The sequence below is a fragment of the Dasypus novemcinctus genome, chromosome 2 (assembly GCF_030445035.2).
Source record: "Dasypus novemcinctus isolate mDasNov1 chromosome 2, mDasNov1.1.hap2, whole genome shotgun sequence".
NCBI classification, from domain to species: Eukaryota; Metazoa; Chordata; class Mammalia; order Cingulata; family Dasypodidae; genus Dasypus; species Dasypus novemcinctus.
Window position 1 is genome coordinate 119705864 of NC_080674.1, and position 12386 is coordinate 119718249.

A 12386-nucleotide genomic window follows, 5' to 3' on the forward strand; every position below is an offset into this window, starting at 1 on the left:
TATTTTGAAACATTAAAGATTTTAATTTGAGCTACTAACTGCAAAGAGTTGGCATCATAAGCAAAGTGTAAAGACCACGGTAGTCCTGGAATTGGGTGCTGGCAGCCTTAACATGCATCAGTTCTACCACACAAATGGCTACCCTGAGGTAGCCCTCTACCCAGTGGACCCCAACCTGATTTTTTGCTTGTAAGTAACCACTGTGCATTCCTGTTCCAGGAAGTATGCTGCCCTCCAATGCGACCATTTCTATGATTACAAGTGCAAGTCCTCTCACGGACATAAGCATGTAGGCTTTCAAGCCTAACTCACACATTACACAAATTCCTTGTATTGTAAACCAATCAAGGATGAGCATACTCTAGCATAACAAGGTTTTCCTAGCTGAATCTTATCAAATGTGTAAGACATTATGCATTCTGCTTGTTTTCCATTTCTACCAGAAGCCCCCTTTTCAGTAGAGTTCTATGATTTCTCTTGAGAATGCCTTAAATAGCTCCACACTATTAAGATAATATGAGCATTCCATCCCTGATCAACCTCTCTCCTTATCCCATCTGGGTTACCGAGATTAAGATGCTACACACATAAGCATGCTTCCCTCTTCCTTACTTAATGAGGCTTTTCTAGGTAGGCTTTCTCATTAACTCTAAAGGCATCTCTGGTTCTATTCACTTCCCATTCCTATTCTTTATAGTCTGAGAGTTTTCTTTAGCTTATGGAACTGCACTTGGTGATGGGAGTTTATGAGTATCAGTTTGAAATCATCCATGTCACTGATATTATATATTAAAGGAAAAAATCATCTCAATTTCCAGGGAACCAGAGTCATAGAAAGGTAGTTGTTGACCCTTGAATTCTAAGACAAAATAGCCATAGAACTTTTCTTATTGTTATGCAGCAGTGGGTTTTTTAGAATATAATTTTACTTAGTTAAACAACAAGATTTTTTAAAAATCCCCATTGTCCTCTTACATAAAATTATTTTATTTTCCCTGAGGAAATATTACTCTCTAAATAGTTATTAAAGGGTTTTTCATAGAAGAGAGAATTTTATACCCTATTACTATTTACATTAAAGCCAGAATTTGTTATGTGAATTGTGGCTAATTTGGGCTACTTTAAGTCTGTCTTATAAATTATCTTTTCTTGATGGAAAATTGAGGGTATATTTTTCTCTCCTTAGAAGCTTTCTTGACCATTTTTACTTTCTGGGAGAATGTTACATCCTTTGCAGGGACCCCATCACCAACTACACTAAACCATCTTAAATGCTACTTCCTTCTCATTCCACTCCCAGGCCCTCCCAATTGATGCTTACCAAATAACCTTATTTGCTCCCTAGATTGTCCACAGGGTGCCCTTGTATACGTTAACACTCACAAAAGGTCATACATCTTGGAAAATCATCTAAGCCAAATTATCAGAAAACATAAATAGCTGATGAATGGAAACAAGTGTCTATTCCAATGTACTAACTCATTTATCATGCATTAGCTTGCCTTTCTACCTTCATTTACCTGATTTCTGTCACCAACCTTTATTATTAACACATGTTTTTATGGTTATTATCCTTTCAATGTGGAATTTATAGAATTAGTTATAGGTTTTCTATTCCAAAGATTATCTGACATTTTATGAAAAACAAGAAAGACAAATAGCCTGGAAAGCTGAATGTGATATTGTCTCTCTTGTTATGCCTCACTAGCCCTTATTTCTAAAATTTGCACTCACATGAATTAATATAAAGCTTCATTTGTGCAAACACCAAGTCAAGTCCTTTACTTTTCCAAAGGAGAGGATCAGAGTCTGTGGAGGTGACTCCTAAACCAAAAGAGCAGAGGAAGAAGGTCGTGATCAGAATTGCCTCCCAGAGACTTGGGGACTCTAAGATGGGAACCACTCTCTAGAATCCAGCCAGGAGTCGTAAGGCTTAGTTATTAGGGGGTGATTTCCATATAGAACCATTTGAGCTAGTCACTATTAAATGGCTCTTGGTGATGGCACTGCCAAGATATACAACACTGCTTTGTTTTGTTTTTACTTTCTCAGAATTTCCACTTCACAAATGTGAGTGAATGCCACAGAGAAGGGCTGTTCCAATTGGCAGGGCAGCAGGCACAGAACAGAAGGGCAAGCCTACCCTCTCTCACATCTCCCATCCCTCTGTGAAGGGCCTCTGAGGATTATCAGAGACTGGGTGGTACATGAGACCCCCTAGTTGATAAGCTCATCAAATCATGAGTTTGTCCATAATGCCTTGAAAAACTCTTCCTCTTACAAGCTATTTTATATGACACAATTTCATACACACAGAGAGTATACCCTTCTCCTTAATAGGCCTCTTCTACTCATTAAAGAAGCCATGCTTCTTCAAGCAACTAGAAACAAAGTTCTACAAGTACACAAATTAGACCTCAAATACTCAGTTTCCTGTTTATTTATTCTGATTATCTTGAATTTTTGAGGATTATTTGACTTACAGCTAAGATCTACACTTAACCACACAAGGTACTCTACAGGCAATTGGCATAATATAATTTTCAATTAATTTTTCTGGTCCCTTTTCCTACCCTCCAATGCAAATCATTGCTTTCCTGAAATGAACACAGGAAGGAAAGTTTCTACAAAGTTCTGAACTCTGATTTCTTTACTTCCTCGCTTGTTGACAAAATCATGAATCCTCTTCCCCATGTTTTTACCTGTTTTGTGTGTGTGTAGCAAGGTGGGGAGTTGGGTCACAGATCTACTCGAAATCTACTGAATACTATAAACTCTCTCCTACAAAAAATTCACTCATTATTACAAGTTGTTTCAAGACCCCATGAAGTCCATCCATGAACCTCAGGATTGGGATCTGGATGACCGTAAGAAAGTCTTGTCTTCCAAAAAAACACAAATCTGCTCATTCAATGCTAAAGCAGAAAAAGAGAAGGTTTATGGTGGCAAATAATTTTATCATTTTGGGTCTTTTTTTAGTAACAGTGAAAATAATAATTCTTACTAATTAATCAGCTTGGATTCAGGATTCCAAGGAATGTCCACATATGATTTAATTAAGGAAAGAAAAAGTATGAAATGTGGATTACTAAGATTTCCAGAATAACATGCTAAAGCTATTCTGCTAATTTTTGGTTTAATTTCCCCTTTTTACCTGTAAGTAGTTCATAAAAACATGCTGACTTACTTGGAATTCAGTAGGACTTCCTTGGTCCAATACTTGGAGAGTTTCAGTGTCTAATCCAGATAATTTGATCCTGTAATCCCCTTTATATTTCCACTGAGACAGAAAGCATTTTATAGTAATTGTTAGTTATGTGAAGAGTCATAATAAATAATCATATGAGCTCTTGTACAAGTTGTGAGGTACTTCTACTGTTCCAATAACTTCAGGCAAATTAGCCTGTACTATATAGCAGTTTGCTTACCTATATAACATGCTGAAAATATGGTTAATAACCCTATCATTTATATCAAATTTCAGACTTTCACATAAGAACATACTAACATACTGCAAACGCTGGTTCATCTGGCATCTTATCAGGATTCTCTTTACTTATTAACAATGTTAAGCCATTAATACAAAAAAATGTTATATAAAGCTAAAGTACATTGGGAATCATAAGGATTAAACATATTCACAAATGTTTTATTATAATATGCCTTATTTTACTCCCAATATTTGAAAGTTGGTAATTTATGTTTGATTACAGCTGATAAATCTGCTACTCAGAAGAGGTAAGAGATTCTTAAATAAGCTGCATAAACACTCCAAAAACTTTAAAAATATATGGATAGATAAAAAGAAAAAAAAGAAACAGTACCCTACCCCCAAAGTTTGTATATAATGAGTGATTTTTCTTCTTAGGGAAGTTTAACCTCTATCATGATAGCAGGAATTTTCTGTCTTCTCTCACGTTAATCGATGCTTTCTTCTTTTCATTTTAACATGATCTTTCTTTTTATTCCTTGTATTTTTATATGGACCATGTTTTGTAGTATAAATGTGATGTAAAAGTTTTTTTTATTTTATAGTCAGCACAGTGTAGTGGTTAGGGACTTGGGCTTCTAAATCTGGTGGCTTCCGTTCCAAGCCTGGCCCTGCCACTTTCAAGCTGTTTGAACTTGGGCAAGTTGTGTAACCCCTTTGTTTCAACTTTATCACCTGTAAATGCAGACAATTGCTATATATCAGTGTCATAGAAAGGACCAATCACGCTCATGAGGAATGCATGAATTAAAACAGTTAAAGTTCTTAGTGGAGTATCTGGCATTTGATAAATGTTAGCCGTTATGCTAGGTATGACTGTCAAATTTGACTGTGGTTTTGAGTAAAAGTAAGTTTTGTTATTTTTTATAAATTTTATAATGCTTATTATAAACAATACCTACATGTACAAAGTAGGAAAAGTAAACACCTTTCCCCAAACAGCCTTCTCCTTTCTCCCATTCTCTACCTACCACTAACAATTTACAATGTTAAAAATTTGCTGTAACTCTAACTCTAAATCTAACCAACTCTACCTTTAACTTTTCCTCACTCTCTTTTTCTGTATGTATATACCCATACATACAGACACACACAGACAAGTACATTCATATTCATGTAGTTTGTATATGTAATTTTAAAGGGATCATGCAAAACATTTTGTTTTATAAACTCTTGCTTTTTTCACTTGATACATGTTATAGACCTTTCCATGTCAGTAAAAGTAGGTATTTTCTTCGCAAAAGTTTTGTACATTTCTCTATTATTTAATTATTAATTTTAAATATTGATGATATACAGGAAAGTTTTTTATATTGGTGTTCTGGTCTTATATCTAGCTCCCTTGATGAATTTCCAACAAATTTTTTCAGTGTTATTCAGTTTATTCCTTGGATTTTATAGATAGATATATCAAGTATAAATAATATAATTAGGCCTCATCCTTTTCAATATTTATCATTCTCATTTATTTTTCTTGTCTTATTGTATCAGCAGATACCTCCATTATAACATTGCATAATAATAAATACTATCAACCGTGTCATGTTCTTGACTTTGATAGGAATACCCGCTGGTGGATTGAATTATGTACCCCAGTTTGAACATGTTCTTGGTTGGTCTGTATTCTGTGGGTGTGAACCTATTGTGAAAAAGATTGCTTTAAGATGTTACTTCAGTTAAAATATGGCCCAACCGAATCAGGTTGGTTTTTAATCTGGGTTACAGGAGTCATTTATAAACAGAATGAAATTCAGACATAGAGAGGGAAAAAAAAAACAAAGGAAGCAAGAAGCTGAAAGTCAATAGAACCCAGAAGAGAAAGTAGTAGATACTGCCTTGGGCATTTCCATGTGACAGAAATCCAGGGACCAAGGATTGCTGGCAGCCAATCCCAGAATACCACAGTCTTCTGGGAGAAGATGCCTCGATTTTGGACTTCTCCTAGGCTCATAACTATGAGCAAAAAAAAATCCTGTTGTTTAAGCCAACCCATTGTCTGTTATTTATTTTAGCAACTGGGAAACTAAAAGAAACCCCACTTGTTTAAATGTTGAGTTTGTTTGGTAAGATCTTAGATTCACTCTTGGATTCTCTTTTTCTCTCATTCTTTATATTCAATCTATCAGTAAATCCAAATTGGAAATATCCTGACTCCACTTACTTTTCAGTGTCTTTCTACTCCCTAGATCAAATTCGTATTATTTCTTGCCTGGCACAGCAGTAGTATGGTAATGGTCTGTCTGCATCATCCTTTCTTTCCTACACTCTATTGCTACAAAACAGTCAGACTGACACTTTTAAAATGTAAAGCAAACCATGTCATTCCTCTGGCTCAAACTTTCCAGGGGATTGAAATCACCTTTAAAATAAAATCCAAATTCTGCAAGGCTCTACATGATCTGGACCTTGACTACCTCTTCAGCCTAATTTTCTAAAACTTCCCTGTCCTTTCTCTGTCCTCATTCTTGCCATACTGGCCTTATTGTTTCTCAAACTCACCAAGCATCCTTTTGCCCCAGGGCCATATACTTGATGTTTTCCTTTTCATGAAATATTCTATATCTAGGTAGTTCCATATTTTCTTCCTCATTTAATTTAGGTCTGTGCTAAAATGCCTCATTAAAGAAGTATTTTCTGTCCTCAGGTAGAATAGCATCCCTTCCACTGCTTTTTGTTCTTTTACTCAAGTTTTATTTGTATTCATAATAACTGAAATTATTTGATATTATATTACATAATAATTTATTTGCTTATTTTGTGTTTCTACCATTAGGATGTAAACTTTGAGGATCTGTCATCATTATGCTTGTTGCTTCATCCCCAATGATTTTAACAGTGCCTAGGTCATAGTAGATACTAAATATATATTATTTTTTGGATGAATGAATAAACGGCTGTAATACTTGCCATAATGTCCCTTATGGTGAGTCACACACTGACATTTTGCAAACTATAAGAAGCCAGGCAATTCTGTTTAACCATGTTTATGGTTTCCATGTGTCATACCATTGTTTAAGCATGGTAAATTTTTTACCCAAGACATTGCTATTTAGAACTTGTAGAATATGCTTTGTTGAACATAGACTGGGAATCTTGCTACTCTCTTTGTGTTGTTTTTCTTTGTTTGTTTGTTTTTGTGATATCCTTGTCAGATTTTGAAATTAGGGTTCTTCTAGCTTTTATAATTAAGTGTAAATTTTAAGCTTATATTTATGACCTGTAACAGAATTAAAATAACATTGTAATTTATTCCCTTGAAGGCTTGAGTGAAGTTTAAAATATCTGGATCTGTTGTCTTTGGTTAGGGTTGTAATTTTAACAATTGTCTGGTTTTTCCCTATGGTCCATTAGGATTTTTAATGCCTCTTCATAAATTATTAAAGTTTTTTTCTACAGCATCACCCACTTATTCTATATTATGTTGGCATAATTTTTATATAAATGCATTCTCATATTTTTTGTTAAAAAGCCTCTTGTGTACATGATTTTATGATACCTTTCTCATCCCTAACAATCGCGTATTTTTGTTTTCTATTATGTGTCTTTGTTTTGGTCCTTTGGCAGCAATGCCAGACTTTTGTTTATTGCATCTGTTCCTATTACTTTGTTTTATGTGTTGATTTGATTATTTATTTCTTTTGGTGGCATGGAGACTTAGTTTCTAATTCATTTCATTTTCCTTTCACATAGTCTAATCAATTTCTTTTGAGGAGAGTTCATTTTTTCTTTAGTTGAATTATAGCAACAATGATAAAAATAGACTCTAGGAATCTACTTCTCAGGATGTATCGAGATTGTATGTGATAGAGCATGCCCAATTTTGTAAATGTTCCATTTTGTAAATGTTCCATTTTATAAGTGTTCCAGAGGGTTTATAGAATGCAAAATTATATTTATATTTATAATGAAGTCAGATAATTATATTATCAATGTCCCCTAATTTTTTAGTATAATTTAAATTACTAAAAATATTGTCTTTTTATTTACAACAATTTTTAATTTATGTATCATATTAACTAAAGTGAAATGATTCATGGCTATTAAATCAACTTTGAATTTTACTTACATCAATGTTTATGATTCAAGCTGACCTTTACTTTTTTCCTCCTTATACTGCTTTTGTTGGCTTTTAGTAAAAGATTATACTAGCCTTAAAATAAAATACTTAAATAAAATATAAAAATAACAATAATAATTAGTATTATATTATTAATGTTATAATATAAATAATAATATATAAAATGAGCCAGGGCAAGGGGAGGTATGACTTCTTTTTCTGTTCTCTTATAGACATTGCATAAGATTAGCATTTAAACACTGGATTTGTCCTGCATAACACTGCAGTGAGGGATGCAGGCTGTTGTGCATTTTTTCAAAACATATAAAATTGTGTGGGGCAAAATGTAAACCATAGTGTAAACTATAGTCCATGGTTAGTAGTAATGCTTCATTATGTGTTCATCAATTGCAACAAATGTACCATACTAATGAAGGTGTAGGAGGGAGAGGGGATGGGGTATAGGGAATCCCACATATATATATATTTTGGAGGTACCAGGGGGATTGAACTCAGGGCCTTGTACATGGGAAGTAGGTGCTCATCCACTGAGCTACATTTGCTCCCCAATGAGAATTGCATTTTTTGTTGGTTTATTTTGTTTTTAGGAAGTACTGGGGATCAAACCTGGGACCTCTTATATGGGATGCAGGTACTCAACCACTTGAGCTACAAGTGCTCCCTCCCCTATATTTTTGATATAACATTTATGTAATCTAAAGATTTTAAGAAAAGCTCAAATAAAAAAATCTTTGATAGAACTGGTGGGTGAAGACATCTTAGCTTACAGTTTTCTTTTTAGAAGGCTTTTATTACCAGATTAGTTTCAAATCAATTTCTAATTGTTTTCTGTTTATACCTCAGCATCTTGAAGAAATGTTTATACTTATTTCTGACTTCCAGTGTTACTTTTGAGAAGTCAGTTGTCAGTCTTTGTTGTTCCTTTCAGTTTAATCTTTCTCTGGCTGCATATAAGATTTTCTTGCTTGATTTTCTGCAGTTTCACTATGCTATGTCTAGGTGTGAATTTGTTTTTATTCATCTCACATGCACTTTTTTAGGTCTCTTGAATAGGTACTGTCTTTTTTCATCAATCTCCATTCAAATATCAGTTATCTTGAAACATTACTTCTGCTTCCCTCCCCCCCCCCCCCATTTTGTCTTTCCTCTCCTTCTGTAACTCAAATATAATGTATATTAGACTGTGTCTTTTTTGTCTCTTATTCCCTCATTGGTATGGTTCATATTTTTGTCTCTCCATGCTTCATTCCCCAAGGAAGGGTTTCTTCTGATCTTTCTTCTTTTTTTTTTTTGAAATTTTTTTATTTATTGACTTTTTTAAAAAAGATAAGTAGATCACAAAATATGTTACATTAAAAAATATAAGAGTTTCCCATATACCCTAAACCCCACCCCAGCCCCACTCCTCCCACATCAAAGACCTCTTTCATAATTGCAGCACATTCATTGCATTTGGTGAATACATTTTGGAGCACCGCCGCACCGCATGGATTATAGCTTACATTGTAGTTCACACTCTCCCCCAGTACATTCAGTAGGTTATGGCAGGATACAATGTCCAGCATCTGTCCCTGCAATATCATTTAGGACAACTCCAAGTTCCAAAAGTGCCCCCACATCACATCTCTTCTTCCCTCTCCCTGCCCTTAGCAACTACTGTGGCCACTGTCTCCACATCAATGATACAATTTCTTCCATTGCTAAAGTCACAATAGTTCTATAGTAGAATACCAGTAAGTCCACTCTAATCCATATTTTATTCCTCCATCCTGTGGACCCTGGGGTGGTGAAGTCTACTCCACCTCTAAATCAAGAGGGGGCTTAGATCCCACATGGATGATGGATGTGATTCTCTTGCTTGTAGTTGTAGGCACTGATCTGGTGGCTGACCATCTGCACCTCCCTGTTAGCTGACCAGGGTAAGTCCAATGAACTGGAGAGTAGGTGTTGCAACTCTGCTGAGGTTCATGGCCCAGCTGGCACATAGCCAATCCAGAGATTCAACTCTCCTAAATATACACCAACCCCAGCACCTACCACAGGTTCAGTCTAAGTGACAGAAAAGGCATGTGTAGAAAGGTCACATCTGAGTCCAATTCCATCACACTCAGGGACACAAATTACAAAGTAGGACTCACTGACAAGGCACTGAACTCCAGAGCCATCTGCCATGACTGTAGAACCTGTATGTCTCCATAGCCCTCAGGAGCACCAGTACCTGGGGTTGTATCTACTTTAGCTGTTCTTGGATCCTGCTGAGATGTGCATAAGCGCAACCCCTCTGATGACCTCTCGACTCTTTCTTGAAGACTCTTAGCCATATAAACTCATTTGTCTTGACCATTATTCTCCTTTTCTTCAAGGTCTTTTTCTAGTTGCATCACCAGCTAGTGATGAGTAGTAATCCCTCTGCACCAGGGAGGCTCAACCCTGGGAGTCATGTCCCATGCTGGGGGCAAGGTAATGCCTTTACATTCTGAGTTTGGCTTAGAGACTTTTAGGAGGTAACTCTTAGGCACCCTTCAGCTCTAGGCCTAGTTCATATTTCAGGCACACAGGCTCATATGCATAGTCATCAGTATCCAGGGCTCATCATTGGACTCTCCTTCTACAGTGGTTTTTGCCCTTGCACTTGGGGGATTGTTGCTGTTCCATTGGGGAATGTGACAGAGCGCCCCTGGCTAGGAACTTGACAATTCCTCGGTTGTTTGTAACTGTAACTACTATGAAAATATCCAATGAATATCCAAACATTTTAATAAACCCTGTATTCATGCCCTGGAGAACTCCCTCTCAACCATGTGCCCCCCCCATCAAGAACACCCCACACCAGTGTTCCCCCCTGCCATACTTGAATCCCTCTGTGGTCCAAAACTTCTTCAAAAATGAAGCCTAATATATTGCCAAATTCATTTTTCTAGGTCATTAATTATCTCTTCAATTTTTTAAACCTATTGAACTCTTAATTTTGTTTATTGTATTTTTCAGTTGTATAATTTCCAGTCAATTGTTTTTAAATTTTGCAGTGTCACATTTCACTATTTTAATTGCTACTATATTGTTTAAATTCAGATTATATCTCATTGATCTTAATAAGAATAACAGCATTACTTTTTATTTCTGATAATTCCAAAATGGATTTGCAATGTTTCTGTTGTCTATTATTTGTATTGATTTTGATTGCTGCTGTATTTTTGTGTACTTCATTATATCTTATTATAGTCTGAATATTTCATTAAAAATATTTTGGAAATAATTTGATACTTAGATGATACCTTCTTCCAGAGAGGTATTTGTGTGTTTTTTTAATATCAGATACCTATTCAGTATGGGATCAAAGTTTAACAATTTTATGAGCTTTCTAGATGACCTGCTCAACTAAGATTGATGTCTCTCATTTTCCCTACCACAAGTAGGGTGTATGCTACATTAGTTTTCTTCCTTTGGTAGACACTAAATTCAGACCCATTTTTCCAACTCCTGAAATATACTTAAAATGTCTGCTTGCCTTTAAGCCCCACATATGGTAAATTAACCAGAGTAAAAGTGATACTTAGGAAAGAGGGGATAACTTCACAGTATCCACCCCTTGTGTTTTCAGGAACATAAATTTCCCCCTGCCACCCCAACTTAAGGAACTCTGACTCTCAGGTGTTCTACCTATATAGGCAAATATTACCTGAAAAGGAGGACTCAAGTTCATTTCTCTTTTTCTTATCCTATCAGCAATAAATTCCCCACTATCTTGTTGAGTGTTTAATGTTAATTAAAATCTTTTCTGAGTTTTCTGCTGTTTTATCTAGTAGTCTTCATCAAAAGTATTGGTCCAAATTACCTAGCCTGCTTTTATTAAAAGTTGTAGCCTGTGTGTGGGGGGGAGGGGGCGGGGGGGGGGCGGTTTGGGGAGTATAATAATTAGATATTTTAAAACTCTGACTTATTTCTAACATCAATTCTGTTACTCTGGAAGATATTTATTCTGGTCATGCAGCAGTTAGTTTTGCATCAATACCAGTACTCAATGATCTGGTTTAGTTTTAAAGAATGGAATGGAATAGAGTGAATTCCTTAAAGTGCTAGTAACTCAGTTTATCAAAATCAAGAGAAATAAACATTTTCTAAGACCAAGCAAACAAAAAAGCAATGAGAGATGCATTTTCAACAGATGTACATTATGAAAATATTTATGGACTTCTTCAGATGGGAGGAATATGATATGAGACAAAATTTGGGTCTTTGCAAAGAAATGAGGAGTACTGAAAATGACACAAATGGGGTTGAACATGAAATTTATTCTAATTCTTAATTTCTCTAACACAGGGGTTGACAAACTTTTTCTTTAAAGGCCCAGATAGTAAATATTTCAGATTTTGTGTTCCGTACAGCCTCTACCACACTGCAATTCTGCATTTGTAGCATGAAAACAACCATAGACAATACATAATTAATTCCATAACTGTGTTCCAATAGAACTTTCTTTAAAAAATATGATAGGCCAGATTTGGCTGGTAGGATATAATTTGCTGACTCCTGCTGTAAAAGTAAACTGAGTATCTAAGGAATAATAACATAGATTTATTGTACATTTATAGCAGATGTAAAAGTTAGATATATAATAATAGCCAAAGCATGGGAAAGAAGAATTGGAATTGATAATTGTAAGGTGTTCTTACTACCCATGAAGCAGCATAATATTATCTGAAGGTAGTCTCTGAAAAATGAAAAATGAATATTTTAAATCTTATGCCAACCACTGAAAATGCTCAAAGGAGATAGTCGTATTTAGTCAATCATGGAAATGTAATTGAATCGTGAATA

At 35.2% G+C, this 12386-nt stretch overlaps 1 protein-coding gene across 1 annotated transcript in view; it reads left to right on the forward strand.

Moving 5' to 3' along the window:
- Positions 1–12386, forward strand: part of KCNN2 (potassium calcium-activated channel subfamily N member 2) — a 523285-nt gene that overhangs the window by 290661 nt on the left and 220238 nt on the right. The window lies entirely within an intron of this gene.